We start from the raw sequence: 8,793 nt of genomic DNA, 5'->3' as shown, positions 1-8,793 counted from the left end.
CCCCCCCCCCCCCCCCAACCCTTTTTTTTTTTTTAAACTTTTTTTTTTCCTATTAAAACAAACCACCTGACCTTCTGTCCCTAGCCTTCATACTCAGGTACCACCAGTAAAGGCAAATTAGTTTGGCGCGTGTCTCTGTTTCAGAAGGCTTTTGTCTTTTCTGTAAGCTGTGTATGCTCATTTTGATTGTGTTGCAAGAAGGAATAATTGCGCAGATATTATCTGGCTAATCCAACCACTTTAAAACACTAATATAGATTTCCTAAAGATCTTGGATCTGCTCCTACTGAATAAAACTTTTTCTTATGAAAGGACACAACAAAATAAACAAATGTTTGTTTTAGCATTTGCACTTTAAGAAAATGCAAACAGCACTAAACCCGCAATACTTTCTGGCCTACAGAGGTCTGCTCTAAAGAAGCTTATTTTAATAAAGTGAATCACTGTCCAGGATGTCAGCATATGGCAGCTTTCTTGTTAAAGTAGCTGACTTGTCTGAAGCTCCTACTATTTGAGAGCAACAGTAGCATGCCACATGTTTGCTACTATGAATGAAATTATCTTCCTCAGGTGTCTTTTGCATTATTCATGTTGGTTTTCTTTCAGGTTTTTACCTCTCCCATCCTCTGTCATCCACAGTGAGAGCAGTTTATCAAGCTCCACTTTTATCAAAGTCTCTGAGATTTAGGACTTTTCAGTTTTCACTTCACTGGAGTCAACCCAGTTGTATTTCCCTTCCAGTTTTTCCAGTTATACTATACTTATAATTTTTATAATCTAGAATATTTCTGGTTACACAGTATTCTTTCTAGGACATTTTAAATAGCTTTTAATTTGTCTAAAAATACTTGCATTGTGTACCTCCACCCATTCTGTATTGTTCAGTCATATTTTTTTTCTTTAACTTTAATTTCACAGGGCTTTCAGTGACCAGAATCCTTTAAGAAAATATTTCAGAAGTCCATTCTGAAGGTTCAGTACGCTTAAACATAGTGAACTGGTGAGCTAGGTTCCAAGTCCCTTCAAGTTTGGCTGGATGATACCTGGTATTATTCTTGATGTTATCTAAATAGTTCCCCAAGTTTTCCTGGTGTAGTGGAGACAGACACACTGAAGGGTTTTATAGTCTTCAGGTCAGCTGGAAAGGCTAGCATCTGAAACATGGAGTGGGTTCTGAGATGCTTGCAAATTCATAATAAATAAAAACTGAGAGGAGCTGTTATATCATGAGAGGACTTATATCATGAGACTTTGGAGGGTCACATTTGTAAGTTGAAATGACCACACTTAAACCAATGGGAAGGTCTTGTTGAATTCTGAGTAGTGCTTTGTCCTATAAGCGTGCTGTCTGAGGTCAAATCCTGTGTGAACCCGTGAATAATTTTCCCACATAAATAGTCAGATGGGTCTACAGTTATTCATGTGTTTGCAGGATTGGGCCTTGATTTGTGGCTTAATTCCACATTGCATCTTGGTAATGTTTGCCTTTTTCACCTCAGCCAAACAATGGACTGGTGAGTTAAAGAATGATTTCCTAGCCCCCTCCCCCAAATTCCTTCAGTACTCTTCCTTTGCCAGTACTCTGCATGACTGCTTCTTTTAACTTTTTTTTTTATTGCACCCCTTCAGACTTATGAATCACTTGGAATCTGACATAATTGTTCCTCATTTGCTAGATTTCAAATGCTGACATTTTGAGCAGACTTTAGAACTCGGTCAACCAAAAACTCTGCCAGTTAATACCAAAAAAAATCAAAACAGTCCCCCCTCCCATGTTTGGGATACTGTTAATGCTACATAGTTAAGTATTCAGACATTAAGCAATTGGAAAACATGAGGCTCTTCATGCAAGCTTAAATAGTACATTACGATGTAGAATAGTGTTTTTTCTTATCACCTACTAGTATTGCATAATCTTTCTACATAATTTCTGGCTTCTTGCATTGTGTATTGCTGTTTGAGTCATTTAAAGTACGTTTTTTGTAAATTACATAGCAAAATGTTTTTTGCAACACAACAGATCCTTACTGCCTACTGTAACAACAAAGAAATGTGTCATATATATTCCAGCAAATGTTTGCTAACTTTCTACCTAAATTAGCATTGTAGTTACTTGCCTGAAGCTTTGGATTGCACATCAGGGAGGTTGCACTATATGCATAAAGACTTTGTTATAATACCATATGTAGAGCCAAGTTCAGGTCTCATGTACAGTCTTTTGCTTAATTTCTTTAAATTTTCATTGCTTAACTGTGTAACCTTAATATATATCAGTTTGGTTCCTTGGTGGAATTGCTTACAGAAGGGCTGTGTCCAACTTCTGAGTGGCTGGGGGCTGCATCCCACATGGGCCCCCAGGCTGTGGGCTTTTACCTGCCATGTAGGGTGTGGGTTTCCCAGACTGCTGCAAACTATGTTGCCTGGTCCCCAAGGGTGAGGGCAGGATGTGGAGATGGAAAAGGGAAGGGGAGCTCAAAGACCACAGCAGGGGCATTGGGAAGAATGGTGGATGGGCAATAACCCCTAGGCTGGATGCTAACTTCTCACGGGCTGCCAGTTGGATAGCCATGGCCTAGAGGAAAAGTGTCCATAATATGGAGCAAGTCAACAATCAGATGTCCTATCTCCAACTTTTTTTTTGTAATGCGGCTAAATTACCCACGCATGTCAGTGAGTCCAGTCTACCTTTGCTCTAGATATCACTACAAAGCATTTGTCAGACCAGTTTTATTTTGCATGTGCAAAGTTGAACTGCTTTTTCTTGCAACTGTCATGCAGCTCAGAAAAATACAAAAAAATATTTGCATTGGAAAGCTCTATGGTACTTCTTAATGAGGGTTGTTACCATGCCAGATCCTGCCTTTCTAGCACTTGCACCCCTCCACGTAAGGTTACACCCTAGTATCTATAATGAAGGAAAGGTGTCTTTTGCTAACACTGACAAGAGAAATGAACTGTGTCTAGTCTTTAAAAAAAATCACATTTGAATAGTCTAAACCTCAGTATTTTGATACTTCCACCTCTGTGTCATGTGTCTAAAATGGGAGGTTTAGCGTGAAAATGCTTCTGCACCTGTGGGCTCTAGTCCTGTAACTGACAGCATGTGTACAGATTGTTGCATCTGCATGGGCCTGTTTAGGGTTGTTGCAGGAAAAGTGTGCTATATCCTGATGAGATTAAGGCTACGATTTTGTCACGACCTTTTTAGAAATGGTGAATTCAAAGAAACAACATAATTGTCATGAGGGTCTGATGATCAGAAGCTAAAATGTGTAGAATTGTGGGAGGTATGTTTCAATTTGAGATGTTGGCCTGTAGGAGAGAATGAGACATCAGCTGTCTACCCACAAACTCCCGTAAAACAGTGCTCATAGAAAGGAAGTATATCCAGAAACAAATTGTTCAGCTGTTTCTACGAATCTTGGTTTATTTTTTTTATTGCTCTGTGCCCCCAACTAGTAACTAGTTTCATAGTGTCATATTTGTAGGGTCGGAAGGGACCTAAGTAGATCAAGTCTGACCCCCTGCCTGGGGCAGGAGTGAATACTGGGCTCATATGACCCCAGCTAGGTAATTAAATTAAAAAATACTGTGACAGAATCATAGCCTTAGTTGTAATATGTTCAGTTCTTGCATGTGAGAGTTATACCTGCTGCATATTTTAAGATTATAATTTAGAACATGATAAACTGATGGAGTACCGACAGCTGATTCACTTACTAGACTAAATTTTTTATGTTACTAACCAAGGAAATTCAGGCTATGAATCTTGTATGGGATTTAGTGAAACTGTTCTCATGCTTAACTTGAAGTCTTTGCAGAATGGGGGGCCTGACTGGTAAAACAGATTGCTAGCAAGGTCACATAAACAGATTGTGTCATTAACTGATAAGAGTTTAAAAGTAAAGCTTACACTGTTTGAGGTTCTGTCCAAGTTAGGGAAAAAATTTCTAGCAAATAAGAGAAATAAAAATCTGGTGAACATGCAATGTACGTTTCTAGTTATTTTTAGTAGCATTCTAATGCATTTAATATTTTTCTCATTTTCTGTTTAAGTTGCTATCATCATATTTGCCATTAAACAAGTGTTTTTAAAAAATTTTAAAAATTAATTTAATTTCTTTTAATTTATACATGTTGGTGGTGACCCTGTAAAACCACACTAAAACAGCCTCCCTTCTTGTAGGGAAGGAGCTTTTAATAAATCTGTTCAGGTCTATTTTGGTTGTCTGTCATATCCAACTTTTTCATTGTGATAATGCTGTTGGTAGGTATCTAACTTCTATTACATCAGGAAACAAATTCCTTTTGCTCAGCAGCTTCCTACCTTGGAAATTAGAAGAGCTCTGCTAATATAATGTGGATGATACAATATGGCAGTGTTTCCCAAACTTTGAGGTTATGCTGCACTGCAGTAAAAGGAGGCATTTTTGTGCTCCCCTTCCCTTTCACTGACATGCATACACTTTAGCCAGCCTTACCAATTCATCTTGCTGCCAGCACTTGGAGGGCTGATGTAGTGGGGTGCTGCCAGTTGCTGCTGTGATGTCTACATGCACCTCACAGTTTGGGAAATGCTGCAATACAGGATTAGGGACAGAAAGCCAGGCAAGCTCAGAATGCATTTCGTGGCAAGTTACTGTATTTAGTCAAATTTAAGATAACCCTGAATAATTAGATGTATAGAATCTAGTTATTGGAGGGTCTCTTGAATTCATGCCCAGGAGGGCAGGCAGTGAGGGCAGCAGGTATTGTGAGGAGGTCAAGCAGTTACCCTATACTTGTGCCTGGCCCCCTGCAACCTCTGCCCCCTGCCTGTACCCCTGGAACCTTGGGTTCTCCTTTCTCCTCTGCTCTCCCTCCTGTCACTCTCTGTAGCTTCTGCTTCCCTGCACCCAGCTTCTGCTTTCTCTTCCCCCACCTTACCCCTGCTCTCTACAGCAGGCCTCATCTCTGTTCTAGCCTAGGGCACTGAGCATGGCTCCAGCCCTTGTAGCAGCCATACAGTCTGTGCACTGCTACTGGCTGGGCTGGGGCCAGGCTCAGTGTCCCAGGCTGCAGCATGGATGGAGCATGTCAGCAAGGAACAAAGGTAAGGCAGGAAGGAAAGGGGCAGGTGGGGAGCAGATAGGGAGGAAGAGGCTGCTGGGTGAGATGGTGGTATGCAGGGGAAGTGTGGTGTGGGGAAGGAGAAGGGCAGGCAACAGCTGCCACTATGGCTATTCCCTGGGTAGGGGCTGGATCCTGAACTGCAGCAGCTACTTATCCACCCTTGTACTCAGTTCTAAGATGGGGGGAGTTTTCCTTCCATGTTAAGTGGGGGGAAAGCCTCATCTTAGAATCAAGTGATTGTGGTATGTTCAGGCACATATCTATTTTATATGTCTGCGGTGATCCGGGTAGTATTTGACGTATTTACTGAATGGCGGCAAACATTTGCTCCTTTACCTTATGTTAAATTTTGTTTTTGATCTGTGATTTTGCTGCTTCTGTAGCTATAGAAAGATCTTGATGAATTGAGCACCAGAGTCTTAGTGTTTTTGTTTGTATAGCTCCAAACCCTGAACTTGATTAGGTCCTCTGGACACTCCTGTATTACTTATTATCTAATAATGCCGTGTCTGAGTTACTGTATAGTCTTGAGAGCCAGTGACAGAGAAGGTGATATTTTTATGATGATCAATATTTGCAGTCATTTTTTTAAGAAGTGGCATTTTTTTTTTATATTTGCTTTTCTTCTAGAAAATATGTGGGGAGATGAAGCTTCCCTTCTGAGTATTCTATCTCAGATTGCTTCTGGAATAAAACAATTTAAATAGAGGCTTTATTAAAATGTTTAAGAACACTGCCAATGCATTTTTCATAACATTTTAAAGTAATTTCAGGCTATTTTCAATACCTTAGAAGTGTAATATTCTTTGCCAAAAATGTTACTGTGGTCTGCAGAAAACCATGGGGTTTTCTAGGTTAAAATTGCTAATGTGGAGTGAGCTGCTGGCATTTTCTTCCCATTTCTCCTTTAAAAAACAAAAGAAAAAAAAGGCATGTGTGAGTGCTGGAGGATGGATGCATGTGTGCACACTTGCACATATGCTTTACTTAGAAAATAAATGGAAGCTGTCACTGACCTGATCAAACTCCTTCTGTTGGACCTTTGCCACTGTCCTCACACACTGGACCCATGTACTTCTGAGTTCCCTTAAGTCTAGGCAGGCTACAGGTCCTGTCTCTGTCCATAGGCATTAGCTCAGTCATGGAGTACAAACTTCTTGTTTTGGAACCCCTTCTTGGATCCAGCTGCCCAGATATTTTAAAGCCTAAGTTCGTGTGTTAGGTCATATTCCCCTCAAAATCTTTCCTAGTAGCTAACACTATGAAACATACTCTTCCAAAGCTCCATCTTGGTGGGTATTCTGGCTTATAGTTCAAGCCTTTTGGTACCGCTGACATTTAAAGCTAAGAACTTGGAGGGTGTGCAAAATAATTTTTTAAATGCACACATTTTGGTCAGAGAGAAACCAGAGATTTACAGATCTGTACCCAAAGGACAAAGCCTAAAACACTTCCTCAAAGGTCATTACTATCCCACAAGATTTTTTTTTGGCCCCTTCTCTAGTAATTGTTGATGTAAGTACCAGCAGGCATAGACTTGAACTTAGATTTGGAGGCAAGAATTTGGACTGAAGTTTCCACAGGACCTGAACAGAGAAAAAAACTGCCTTGACAAAGAGTTTGCTTGACATGCCAGTGATTGGTTTATTTATGTGTTGAAATGGGAACTGATAGAAGGAATAACTATTTCTTATTTTAGGAGAGTTTATGGTTAGGTTTACCTTGATTAGCCTACTAGTCTGCAACATACTCTTCTAACAGTGCTAATCAGTTTTAGCTCAACGTAGATCGAAATGCCACACAAAGATTGCTGCCTTAGACTATAACATGTCAGTCAGTTGCAGAAAATCTAATACCCAGCAGCCTTTTTTCCCTTTATTTTGATGGCTTTAGAAATGCAGGAGAGTAAAGAAGATAGAGGGTAGTGGTTAGATGGTACAATGTATGGTACAATATGGTAATTATCAGATTTTTTTAAATATAGATTTAGGTTGATGACTTGAACTGTTTATAATAAATTTGGCTTGATGGGGAGTAGGAGTTTTATACAGACACATGTTGCGTGAGCCACTTGAATCAATATTTTTGGTTTTGGCTTCTAAGCTTTTCAAGTTGATAGTAACTGGGATGGGGAAATTAATAAGTGTGAGCTTGGGTTACTGTTACCCTTAAATTTTAACCTGGGTGACTGTGTAACCTCTTCCCTGCAATCAGTTATTAATTTATCACTGCGTCTTATTACCCAATATATGATTGGGAATTGAGTGAGTCTTTCTTTTCAGTCTTTGGACATGGAAGACTTTAGGGAGGTATATAAGGACAAAACATTTGTGCCACAGCTGACACGGAGTTGTTTTCTTTGAGAATCCAGTTACACTGATGCTTCGGGGCTGGATTAGGACCCACAGTTGTTTGACTGACAATCTAGTCTTCTGACAGTCTTCTGACAGCCTGTGTCCACTGTTGTTCAGATGAAAATGTGGTGATTTTCTGCCTTATCGTTTACAGAACTCAGATGTTATATGTAGAGACATACTTGATCTGAGTTCTCATTGTAACAAGCTGCACAGTTACCATTTGTGACTGCTTTACTAATGAGGAAATCTAGTGCTAGTCTGAACATTGACATGTTCTTAGGCTCCCACATCTGCTGAGCAGGGGAAATGGCAGCTGTGAAAATGACTAGCTCCCATCATTTTCAAAGCTTCTAACAGCAATCCATTGACAGCTGCTTCCCCTTCACTGTTTCTGGAGCAGATAAATGGAGTACAGGTAGCTACAAAGTGGACAGTTACACTTAAGTTCTCTGAAGTTAACTAGAGTACAATTAAGTCATAAAGTAGACATGGAGGTGAAAGATTCATAAACTGATATGCCGATACCCAGTTTATTACAATATAAGCATTGGGCAATACATTGGAACTAGCATTGTGTTTTGCAGTTAAGGGTATTATGTACTTACCCACTATGCATAATGGAATACACTGTATCTGCCAAGGTTAGAGACAAAAGTAAGCTTTTGTTTATTTTACTTCTTTTTTTATCACGCCAAATATAACTGAGAAACTGCTATTCCTTCCAGAGCATCGTTGGCCAAGCTGACTAAATTCTGTTTGCTGCAGCTTTGGGCTAAGTGTAGACAGTCAAAAAGCCTGAAGCTGAATCAGTTCAGTCTTTGCGGGTCAGTTTAAACTGCACAGATTAAATTGAAACAGAAGTGATCAACAGGGATCCAGGTATTCCGTTTCCCATGGAAAAACAGAGAAAACCACTAATTTTCCCCTTTTTGTCAGAGAAAACACGGATTTCTCCTTTTAGCAGAGAAACCCATGGATTCCCTGCTTTTGCAAACAGCCCTGCAGGCTACTAGAGTTCCATCCTGCAAACGCTGTTTGCAAATGGCAGGAAACCCCAGCCCTGCCTGGAGGGGGAGGGCAGGGCCTGAGGCTCTCACTCAGCCATGGCTTCACTTGGCTCAGCTCAGTCTTACTCTTCTCTTGGAGCCTGTGAGGTAAGTGTGGCTTGCAGGAGTTTGGAGGCCCTTCTGGCAGGGCTTGGGGCACTGGCAGGGCTGGGGGGGAGCCGGGAGCCCTGGCCCTGCCCGAGCAGGTGGCAGTAGTGGGGGAGCTGGCTCTGTGCTGCTTCTGCTGCAGCTGCCTGCTGTTGGGGGCAGGGAGCTGC

The sequence above is a fragment of the Gavialis gangeticus genome, unplaced genomic scaffold, assembly GCF_001723915.1.
Source record: "Gavialis gangeticus isolate Ggan-Ray unplaced genomic scaffold, GavGan_comp1, whole genome shotgun sequence".
Lineage (NCBI taxonomy): Eukaryota > Metazoa > Chordata > Crocodylia > Gavialidae > Gavialis > Gavialis gangeticus.
The sequence above is the reverse complement of the archived record's forward strand: the minus strand, read 5'-3'. Positions refer to the sequence as shown.